The sequence below is a fragment of the Cricetulus griseus genome, chromosome 2 (genome assembly GCF_003668045.3).
Source record: "Cricetulus griseus strain 17A/GY chromosome 2, alternate assembly CriGri-PICRH-1.0, whole genome shotgun sequence".
In the NCBI taxonomy this organism is placed as follows: domain Eukaryota; kingdom Metazoa; phylum Chordata; class Mammalia; order Rodentia; family Cricetidae; genus Cricetulus; species Cricetulus griseus.
In genome coordinates this window covers 137,519,996-137,530,043 of record NC_048595.1, presented here as the reverse complement: position 1 = coordinate 137,530,043, position 10,048 = coordinate 137,519,996, and positions in this window count along the sequence as shown.

Sequence of the window (10,048 nt, the reverse complement as noted above, 5' to 3'; positions counted from 1 at the left end):
TGCATTGGTGTTTTGCCTACATGTATATCTGGGTGAGGATGCCAGATCCCCTGGATCTGGAGTTGCAGGCAGTTGCGAGCTGCCATGTGGGTACTTGGAATTGAACCCACGTCCTCTGGGAGAGCAGCCAGTGCTCTTAACCACTGAGCCATCTCTCTAGTCCCCAAACAGTCTATTTCTAGGTGCTTTTTTTTATTTAGGATATATTGAGTATATATTGAGTCCCTGCAGAGTATGTCCTGACCTGTTACTAGGACAGGTAGTTGAAGGGCTACTTAGAGTCCATATTGTCCATAGACTTAGATGAACGAATGCAAATAAATGTGGCAAGTAGGCTGCAAGACGAACACAGTTCTGTGGTGCTAGCTTCCTGGGTATTCTGGGAGGAACAGTATGTGACCCATGGGACAAAGCAGGATTAGAGCTGAGTGCTGGTGGCAATCATTGATATGCAACAGTGACAGGAGAAGAATTAGTGTCATGAAGGTCTTTGTTCATTGTAGCACATTTCAAAGACACATCCTGCCATGCAGATAGCCAGAAATCTTTGTGAATTACAGATTAAACTGTATTGGGCCAAGGGGCTGGGAAGATGGCTCAGTGGATAAAGTGCTTGAGGTTCATATTAACATACCCAGAACCCCCTTGAAGCAGGCTGTGGTAGTGTGCGCCTGCAATCCCAGCACTCCTATGGTGAGACAGGAGGCAGAAACAGCAGAATCCTTAGAAGCTTGTTGGCTAGTTGGCCTGGAGAATGCAGCCTCTGTCTCAAACAAGGTGGAAGGTGAGGACAGACAGGTGAGGTTGTCTTCTAACCTCCACAGGTGCAGTGTGGCACACACACACACACACACACACACACACACACACACACACACACACACACACCTGTATTCATACACAGGAACTCGATATGTACCAGTGAACATAGTGTTTCTGCTGTCCTCTGTTCCAGAACTCCATGGAAAAAGGCCAGGATCTCAGAATAGAGAGGTGCATGGGAGAGCATTCTTATTCTGAAGGGGCCAAACCTTCACCTAGCTCCTTGCTTTAGCAGCCGTGACAGGCTTGCAGTAAAAGACCCAGCAAGATGTAGGTCCCTGACTCAGCACATATTGCTGAGTTTCCAACCTTCTGACCTTGCTAGACCTGCCCCAGTCACTAGGAAATCAGATACTCTCCATGTGGCAAGGAACCAATCAGAAGTTAGCTGGTGGGCTCTGATGTGCTTTATGGTAACAGTGACACACAGAGCATAGCAACTACCCTGGGAAGGTCTATAGGCCATAGCAACCAGTTGACCAATCAACACAGGCCAGGTCACCCAAGCCCAGAAGTGCACCAATCCTGAGACTCTTGTGGACCCCATGACACTTCCCTTGCTCTACCCCCAATAAATTTACTGCCTTGTGGCTACTCTGGATCCTTCTCACTCTACCTGCTATGTCAGATAGATGGAGGAAACGAGTTAATATAGTTAACTTGTTAAATAATAAGAGACATTTTGCTTTTGCATTGGAATGAGTCTCTTGGTGATTTTGGGGTTCAGAATTTGGGCACAACAATTCATAATTCAAGTTAATTTTCTAAAGTTTAGGAGAAAGCTTGTGAAGAATGCTGTGGAAAAGGGATTCAAACAATGTTCACTCTGAACCATTTTAAATTAAAACCCATGTAATTATGTGGTCAATCAGCCTTCAGTGAGCACTGTTTTATCCTGGTGGCCATTTTGTACCTTGGAAATTTAGAAGTATCACTGTGTGTGACATCTTTGTCTTGACAGCAAACAAAACCACTATTATTCCCTTGACATAGTTGAAAGATAAGACTGAGCCAAGAGGAAAAGAAAGCTTCCAAGAAAAACTTAAAGGAATCTGAAACTTGATCTTGAATAGGTCAACTTTTGTTTTCTGATTTCTTTGTGCCCATAAATACCTCTGTAAACCTGGTACATTTATGAAAATAGTTTTATTTTAATTTTCTGTGCTTATAAAAACAATTCATAAGCATCATATAATAAAACATGAAGGTGGGAATGTGGATTTCCTTGGCTGTGTCTAGACATTATTTCCCTATGGAGAGGAAATGTGGAGAGAATATTGCTTGAAGGCTTTGAGGTAGGGATGTGTCAGAACACCCGAGAAACAGGAATGGGCCACTATTGCCTATGAATCTGACGAGTAATGGGAGATAAGGTTGAAAAGGTTAAGCTCTCACTTATTGTCTAGTTGGGTGCTTTAAAAACATTTAGTGACAATGTCTGAGGCTCTGGCATCTCTAAGCAGGCCCAGGAAAGGAGGACTATGGTTGGCTCATCACTGCAGGTGACATCTTTTGTTTAGTTCCTGACTCTTAGGGAGTTGTTATCTTCTTGGAGCACAGTGTAGCAGGCTCTGGGGAAACACAATGTCTGATGAGGATAATTCCATCTTTACCTGACAGCAACCAGCACAAGGCTCAGCATTTACAGAATGTCCCGGCTTCCCAGGGTCAGTGACGCTTGGTCCTGAGCTAGTGTAAAGATTGTAAGCAAGCTGCTGGGCATGCGGTATGCTCTATCCGAGTCCCCCTTTACATAATCACTGATGCTGAGAAAAACAAATGAACGTGCCTCTTTGATAAGAAGCAGAATTTAAATGTAACCATAAATCTCTGCAATTTTGAAGTGCATTCATAACTAGAAGAGATCTGGGGTATGATTAAGCATAGGAGGTTCTAGGACTCTAAGACTGTGGCAGGCTCTGAAACACCTGGCAGACACAAGGCTCTGGGGAAAGGAGACTCACACATTTGGGCAAACCTTCCATTTATGTGTCCGCCTAGGTAAGGTCAACCCTCAGGTGAGTAATTGTCATCCAGTTGAAAAATGAAAGACAGCTCTCAGTGTCTTACTTGGTTTACATCTTTCAGTGCAGACAACAAAGGTCTTGTTTTGTTCCTGAAGTTGTTCACATGTTATAAAAACAACCCTCCAAGGCCCTAGAAAATGAGCTATTTATCTTCTTGGAGCACAGTGTAGACCCATTTGAAGAATGGAGGTCTGGTGTGTGGCAAAACAGGAATCTTCTAGACTGTCCTCCTGGCTTAGGTCTAGCTGCCTTTGTTCCTTGGTCATCTTCCTGCCATCTGAGATGCTTGAGTCCACATGGTGTTATGACATTTCCTGCCTTTTTCTGAAAGCACATTCTTTAGTTAATTCAAGTAGGGCCAAGTCCATATTTCTTCCATTGTCAGCTAGACCCAGAAACCCGTCTGTTTTAGGCTGGGTGCGATGGCATACACCAGTAATGCTAGCACTCAGGAGGCAGAGGCAGGAGGCTCACTACAGATTCTAGGACAGTCTGGTCCACATAGAGTTCCAGGATAACCCAGGCTACATGGTTTATGTGTCCATGTAGGTAAGGTCAGCCCTCAGGTGAGTAGTTGTTACCCAGCTGAAAAATGAAAGACAACTCTCAGTGTCTTACTCGTTTTACATTTTTCAGTGCAGAAAACAAAGGTCTTGCTTTTTTCCCTAAAGTTGTCCACGTTATAAAAACAACCCTCCAAGACCCTAAGCGATAATTCTTCCTCAAAAGCAATAAACAAATATCTGAGCTAGTGATGGACAGACTACATAACTGAATAGTGTCCATATGTGCAGCAGACAGGCCCTTCAGGGCTGTGATGGCCTTGCCTGGTCTAAACTGTGTACAGCAGGAAGGTAGGAGCCAGGGTTTCTTTGTTCCTGTGACTTTGGTATACCATTACCCAACATGCACTGCAAGGACTGCCAACCCTGAGAGGACCTCCATGCGGATCCACAGAAGATCCAGACAGCTTGGTTCTCATTGACTTGTAAACTCTGGAATCAGTCTTTTGCCACGTTTTTTGGTGCATTTAGTTCAGGTGGTCAGCTGTTCAGTCAAAGCAGATTATATTCCCGTATCAATGCTAGGTGTGTGGGCTGAGTCACCCTGAAATTCATCGGAGTCTTGCCAAGTGTTCACTTACGTTTCAGCTCCAACTAAATTATTTCCTTCAAGTTTTCAGATAAAAATATGACTGCATTATTCTTGCAAATTACTGGTTCAATGTTGTTTTTATTCCATTTCAAACAATGCACAAACATCCAATATTTTATAGATTTAAAAATCATTTTAATTTGATAACTACCATTTATTGAATGTGTAGCTGGGAAACCAGTTACAACAGAAACTACTTGTAAACTGGATAGTCCTTGTTTAAACCCTGCAATTAAAATGCAGGGTAAATGATTGAAATGACATGGCTAATGACTAACATTAGGTCTGATCACTAGAACTGGTTTAATGAAGTTCTATTGTATTTTATGTTCATAGGGACATTTCTGAATGGCCAGTGAGGGTGCTGTTTAGTACAGGAGAATGGACACTGCATTCTACCTGTGCAAAAGAAGCTGCCATGTTGTAGCCGGAGCATGAAGGAAGGGTGGGGGTTACTCATCATTCATTCAGACTGTAATCTGGGTGGCAAGACACTTTTACAGGAGAAAAGTTGAATTTTCTAAAAATGAAAGAGATGATAGGGATATATAGTTTGAATTAATTAGTTTTATTTAGTATTTAATTAGTATTTAATTAGTATTTAGTAATTAATTAGTATTATTTGTTTCACATTTTTAAAAGTTATAGCTTAAACTCTTTCAGAGGAAACAGGTTCAGTTCCCAGCACACACATGATGACTTACTACTGTAACTAACTCTAGTTCCAGGGAATCTGACCTCTAGAGGCACCAGGTATATGCACATGTACACAGACATACATGCAGGCAAACATACCCACACATATAAAAGTATTTTTAAGTTACCAATTAATACATGCTTACTATGGGAAAAATGAAAAATGATAGACGTGAAAAGAAGAAAATGATTCCTTCATAATTCATGCAGAAAACTACAACCATCATTTCACTATTTGAACTTCCTGTGCAGAGATGCACAGATGACGGCTTTCAACCTCCACCAGTGAGATCCAGGCTGCTTGTAGCCTGCTTCTTCCTATCTCATGAGCACTGTTCCTCCTCTTTGGCAGTGTCACTTCTCCAAAAATAGTCGGTGCAGGAGGCTTGTGTGTCAGCCTGTCCATACAGAAACTGTGTGCTGAAGTATTTGTGAGCAGTGTGCTACTTATCCTGAGACAAACCTTACATATCAGGCATACGCTTTCAGCTTTCTAGTGGAATGGCTGCTATAAGCATCTTTGGCATTTGGATGTTGTCAAATTAGCTCCACCAGCCATGCAGGGTTCATGTCCACAACTGCAGTGGAAATACCTTCACAGAACCGCCACCCCACCCTGCATGTGGCCATGACTGTCCTGCACTTCTGACTACTTATGAGATCAAATATAATGCATTTGAATGTCTTTTTCTTACACTTTGTTTTACATACTAAGTGTTATTAAAATAAACAAAGACAAAACTGTGGCACTGTGCTATTATTACATTTCCCTGGAAGAAAACATGATCTTCTGTGATAACCAATTACTTGAGGAAAGAAAAACAAATTAACTGGATGAGACACCTGGGCTCTGTAGGCATATTTCCAGGACACTTCTCACCATGACATATTCGAAGTCTTGTCTTTCTGATCTTTACTTCAGTTCTGCTAACACATGGGTCTCTAATACCTTCTAGACCAGTGATACATGGGCAAGAGATACAGATGGGAGGTTGAATATCTAGATCTCAATTAATCTGACCTCAGTTCTATCAAGTCAGGCCTTTCCCCTTTATTTGGGACAACTGTATCTGTCTACTAGAGAGCTTCACCTGGACTGCCCAAGTAACAATATCTAACCAGTAAAACACAGTTGTGAGTCTGAGCTGCCACCACCCTCTCAGTCAACACAGTGTGAGACCACAGAGTATCAGCCCTCAGGACTGAAATCTTCTTTTCAAATATCTCTTGCTTTTGACTTTTAATTCCTCTAATAATCCAGTTTCGGGTTTTATGATGTCAGTCATTCCATAACAACTCAATATGCACAGTGTGATGGATCTTTTTCTAAGTACAAGCTACAGGACAAAGAACAGAGGGAAACAGAAGTAGTTCTGCTTCCTGGAGCAACTTCAGAGGAAGGAAGGCAAGTAAAGTAGACAATAAAAAAGTAGACAGTAAACTTGGAATTTGGGAGTGGATGCTTGAGGATGCTTTAAGAGGATCATTAGATTAGACTTGAGAAGGAGACACCCTTAGTATGGCCCAGGGATGTAGCAAGGTTGAGAGGCATTGGGGTCTGACAGGCAGGCAGCAAGTGAACAGTTGGCAAGTGTCCCTTGGGTTTCTATCTTGGTGACAAAGACTATGATCACAACACACTTGATCAAGGAAGAGAAAAAAGACATGAAAGTAGATGTTAGACCAGATACTATTTGACAAGTTGGGAAGAAGGGGACTATAATGGGAGGGTAAAGAAGGGTAATGGTAGATAAATATGATAATAATACACTGTATTATATATGAACTTGTCAAAAAACAATGAAAAAGGGCTGGAGAGGTGGCTCAGAGGTTAAAGAGCATTAGCTGCTCTTCTAGAGGTCCTGAGTTCAATTCCCAGCAATGGTGGCTCACAACCATGTGTAATTAGATCTGGTGCCCTCTTCTGGCCTGCAGTCATACATGCAGGCAGAACACTGTATGCATAATAAATAAACAAACAACAAACAAAAAAAAGGGCATCAGGATGCACGCTCAATGATTGCGCAAAGCAAGTGCTCACTTAGACATACATGAATCCTACCTTGTCAAAAAATAAAAAATAAAAAAAAAATAAAGCCCGCTGTTGGTGGTGCACACCTTTAATCTCAGCACTCGGGAGGCAGAGGCAGGCGGATCTCTGTGAGTTCGAGGCCAGCCTGGTCTCCAGAGCGAGTGCCAGGATAGGCTCCAAAGCTACACAGAGAAACCTTGTCTCGAAAAACCAAATAAAAACAAAAAGAAGAAGAAAAAAAGAATCCTACCTTGTCAATTCCTCAATCTTGAACATCTTGCCTCCATACCTATGAGAAAATAAATTTGTTGTTTAAGCCACCCAGTTTGTGGCTTTTACTATAGCAACCTGAGTTTGATCTATCTATCTATCTATCTATCTATCTATCTATCTTCTATTTCATACATATCTCATCTGGAAAAAGGCGTGTCTTACTTAGAGTTTCTATTGCTGTGAATAGGCACCATGACCAAGGCAACTCTTATCAAAAAAAAAGAGCATTTAATTGAGAACTTGCTTAAGGTTCAAAGGGTCCATCTATTAGCATCATGGCAGGGAACACAGTGGCAGGCATGGTGTTGGAAGGTAGCTGACAGTACATGTGATCCAAAAGCAGAGAGGAGAGAAAAAGACTAGGCCTGTCAGAAGCTTTTAAAATCTCAGAGCCCTCCCCATTGACACACTTCCCTCAACAAGGCCACACTCTGTAATCCTTCTAATGCTATCAAAGGGCTTCCTTTCCTGGTGAAGAAGCATTCAAATATATGAGCCTATGAAAGCAATTCTTATTCAAGCTACCACATTCTAGTCCCTGGCCTTTCTAGGCTTGTAGCTATAAAATAAAACAAAATTGCATTCAGTTCAACTTCAAAAATTCCCAGTCTATAATAGTCTCAAAACTGTTTAAAAGTCCAAAGTTCAAAGTCTCTTCTGAGATTCAAGACAATCTCCTAACTGTAACCCCTGTAAAATAAAAATAACAAAGCACTTTCAACGTACAACAACACAGAATAAACATTACAAATATTCCCAACATACAATGGCACAGAACATACATATTACCATTCCAAAGGGAGGAAAGGGAGCAGAGTGAGGAAATACTGGACCAAACCAAGTGTGAAAACCAGCAGGGCAAACTCCATATTCTCTATCTCCATGCCTGATGTCAAAGTACTCTTCAGATCTCCAACTCCTTTCAGCTTTGTTGACTGAAACATGCTTCTTTCTCTTGGGCTGGTTCCACATCCAGTCTACAGCTTTCCTTGGCAAGTATCCTACAACTCTAGCATCTCCAACATCTTGGGGTCCTCAACACAATTTGGCTTTACTCTTAAGATTCATGCACTGGCCTTTCTGGACCATTCATGCAGACATACCCCTGACACATACTTGGCTTCTGCAGCCTTAGCAGGAGAGTGAGATGCCACTGCCCCCCTTGTATTCTTTACTGTAAAGCCAGAACCACATGGCTGAAGCTAAGCTGCCAAGTTGTGCTGCTTGCTGGGGCTGGAACATGACCCCTTCTTTCAATTACATTAACATCAACTTTCTGTTATTGATGGTTTCCCTACTGCTTAAGTTTTTCTTTAATTCCTTTTCACAAGCTGGAAGCTTAGCTGGGTGGGGATCTTGCTCTGAGGCCACAACTCCCTTTATTCCATTTAGCTTTTCTTTAAATGTTTTATCTTCTTGGACACTGGACTTAGCTCCATTCCACTTTCTGGTGCTGCTTTTCTCCTCAAACCATACATTTTTTTTTCTCTTTGTCATCTTGTCCCTTTTCATTATAAATCTGCTTAAGAGTGATTACTGATGACCACAGAACAGCGTCAGTACCAGGCTGTCTTGAGATCTCTACTACTACAGGAATGGTCAGTCTCTAGGTCACTTACTAGTATTCTCAGTTGAAATCCCCCTTAACACTGTTCTCTATGCTGTCCCGCGCGATATTCTCGCAGGCAAGAATCACACAGGACATTTGGATCCTTCTGCAGGAAAGCTTTAATGCATCTTGAGAGAGAGAGAGCATAAGCTTACCAGAGCGGAGACCCCGAGCCAAGAATCCCGTCCCCTAATAAAGGCTGGCAGCCCTGCCTGGGACGTGTCACCCTATGAATGGCTTCAGCTCCTCAGGCCATATGAGCCACGGGATAGGCAGAGATCAAGGAAATGGAAAATTACCCAGCGCCTGCGAAATAATTTACATTCAGTGCCTGCAGGCACCATCATTGTAATGGAGAATGCAGGGACGGCTCCCTACACTATGCTCCTACTAGGATGACCCATTTAAGTGTCAATTTGCTTTTCTAGTCCAAAGTCCCCAAGTCATCCATATTCCTTCAACAACAACAACAAAAAACATGGTTAGGACTATCACATTAATATCCCATGTCTTAGTCACTGTTGTATAGTAAAGAGATGCCAAGAACAAAGGCAAATTTAACTGGGGACTTCCTTACAGTTTCAGAGGTTTAGTTCAATTTATGGCAGGGAGTGTGGTAGCATCTAGACAGGCATGGATTAATTGATATGCAGGCTATGTATACATACATACACATATACGTGTGTGTTTATATACATATTACATAATACATGTGTATTATATATACATATTACACATATGGAGAAAGAGGGAAAGACAACTTTGAAATCTCAAACCCTACCCCCCAGTAACACACTTCTTCCAATAAGGCCAACTTCCTAATCCTCAAATAGTGCCACTCCCTGATGACTAACCATTCAAATGTATTAGCTCATGGGGGCCATTCTTATTCAATGTAGTGGCATCTTGTTCCACCAGTGGACTTGGGGTGGTGGCTGCACCTTAGGGCATGGCTTCAGGTGTTCGGATGTGACCCCTTATAAGGAAGAGGAGGGGCTGGCTTATGTTTTCTGGGGTTGTGATCGGAGCATCCTGAAGGGCAGAGACTGCATCTTCAGGAGCAGGAAGACAACAGAGTTTATTTACCATCATCATCTGAGTGCTCCCCTAATAAATAAATACCATTATCCTTTATCTGGATATTTATGGAGTCCTTTAAACCCATCTTCACTTGGTGCCCACGTGACCCAATTCCCTCGATCAGCCCTAGAGGGTGGCTGGCTGTGGCATCCGAGATCAACTAGTTGCTTCCCTCGTCTCATCAGCCACAATCAGGGCATGCGCTTGATGATCTGCCTCCCGGGAGCAGAGAAACACAACACTTAAGTTTTCCTAATTCCTATGTCTGCAAAGCATTAGGGTGCAAATAAATTTGCTCCATTTTGACTTAGCTCATGGACAGTGGCTGCTGTCTAAAAAAACAAGAAACTTGGA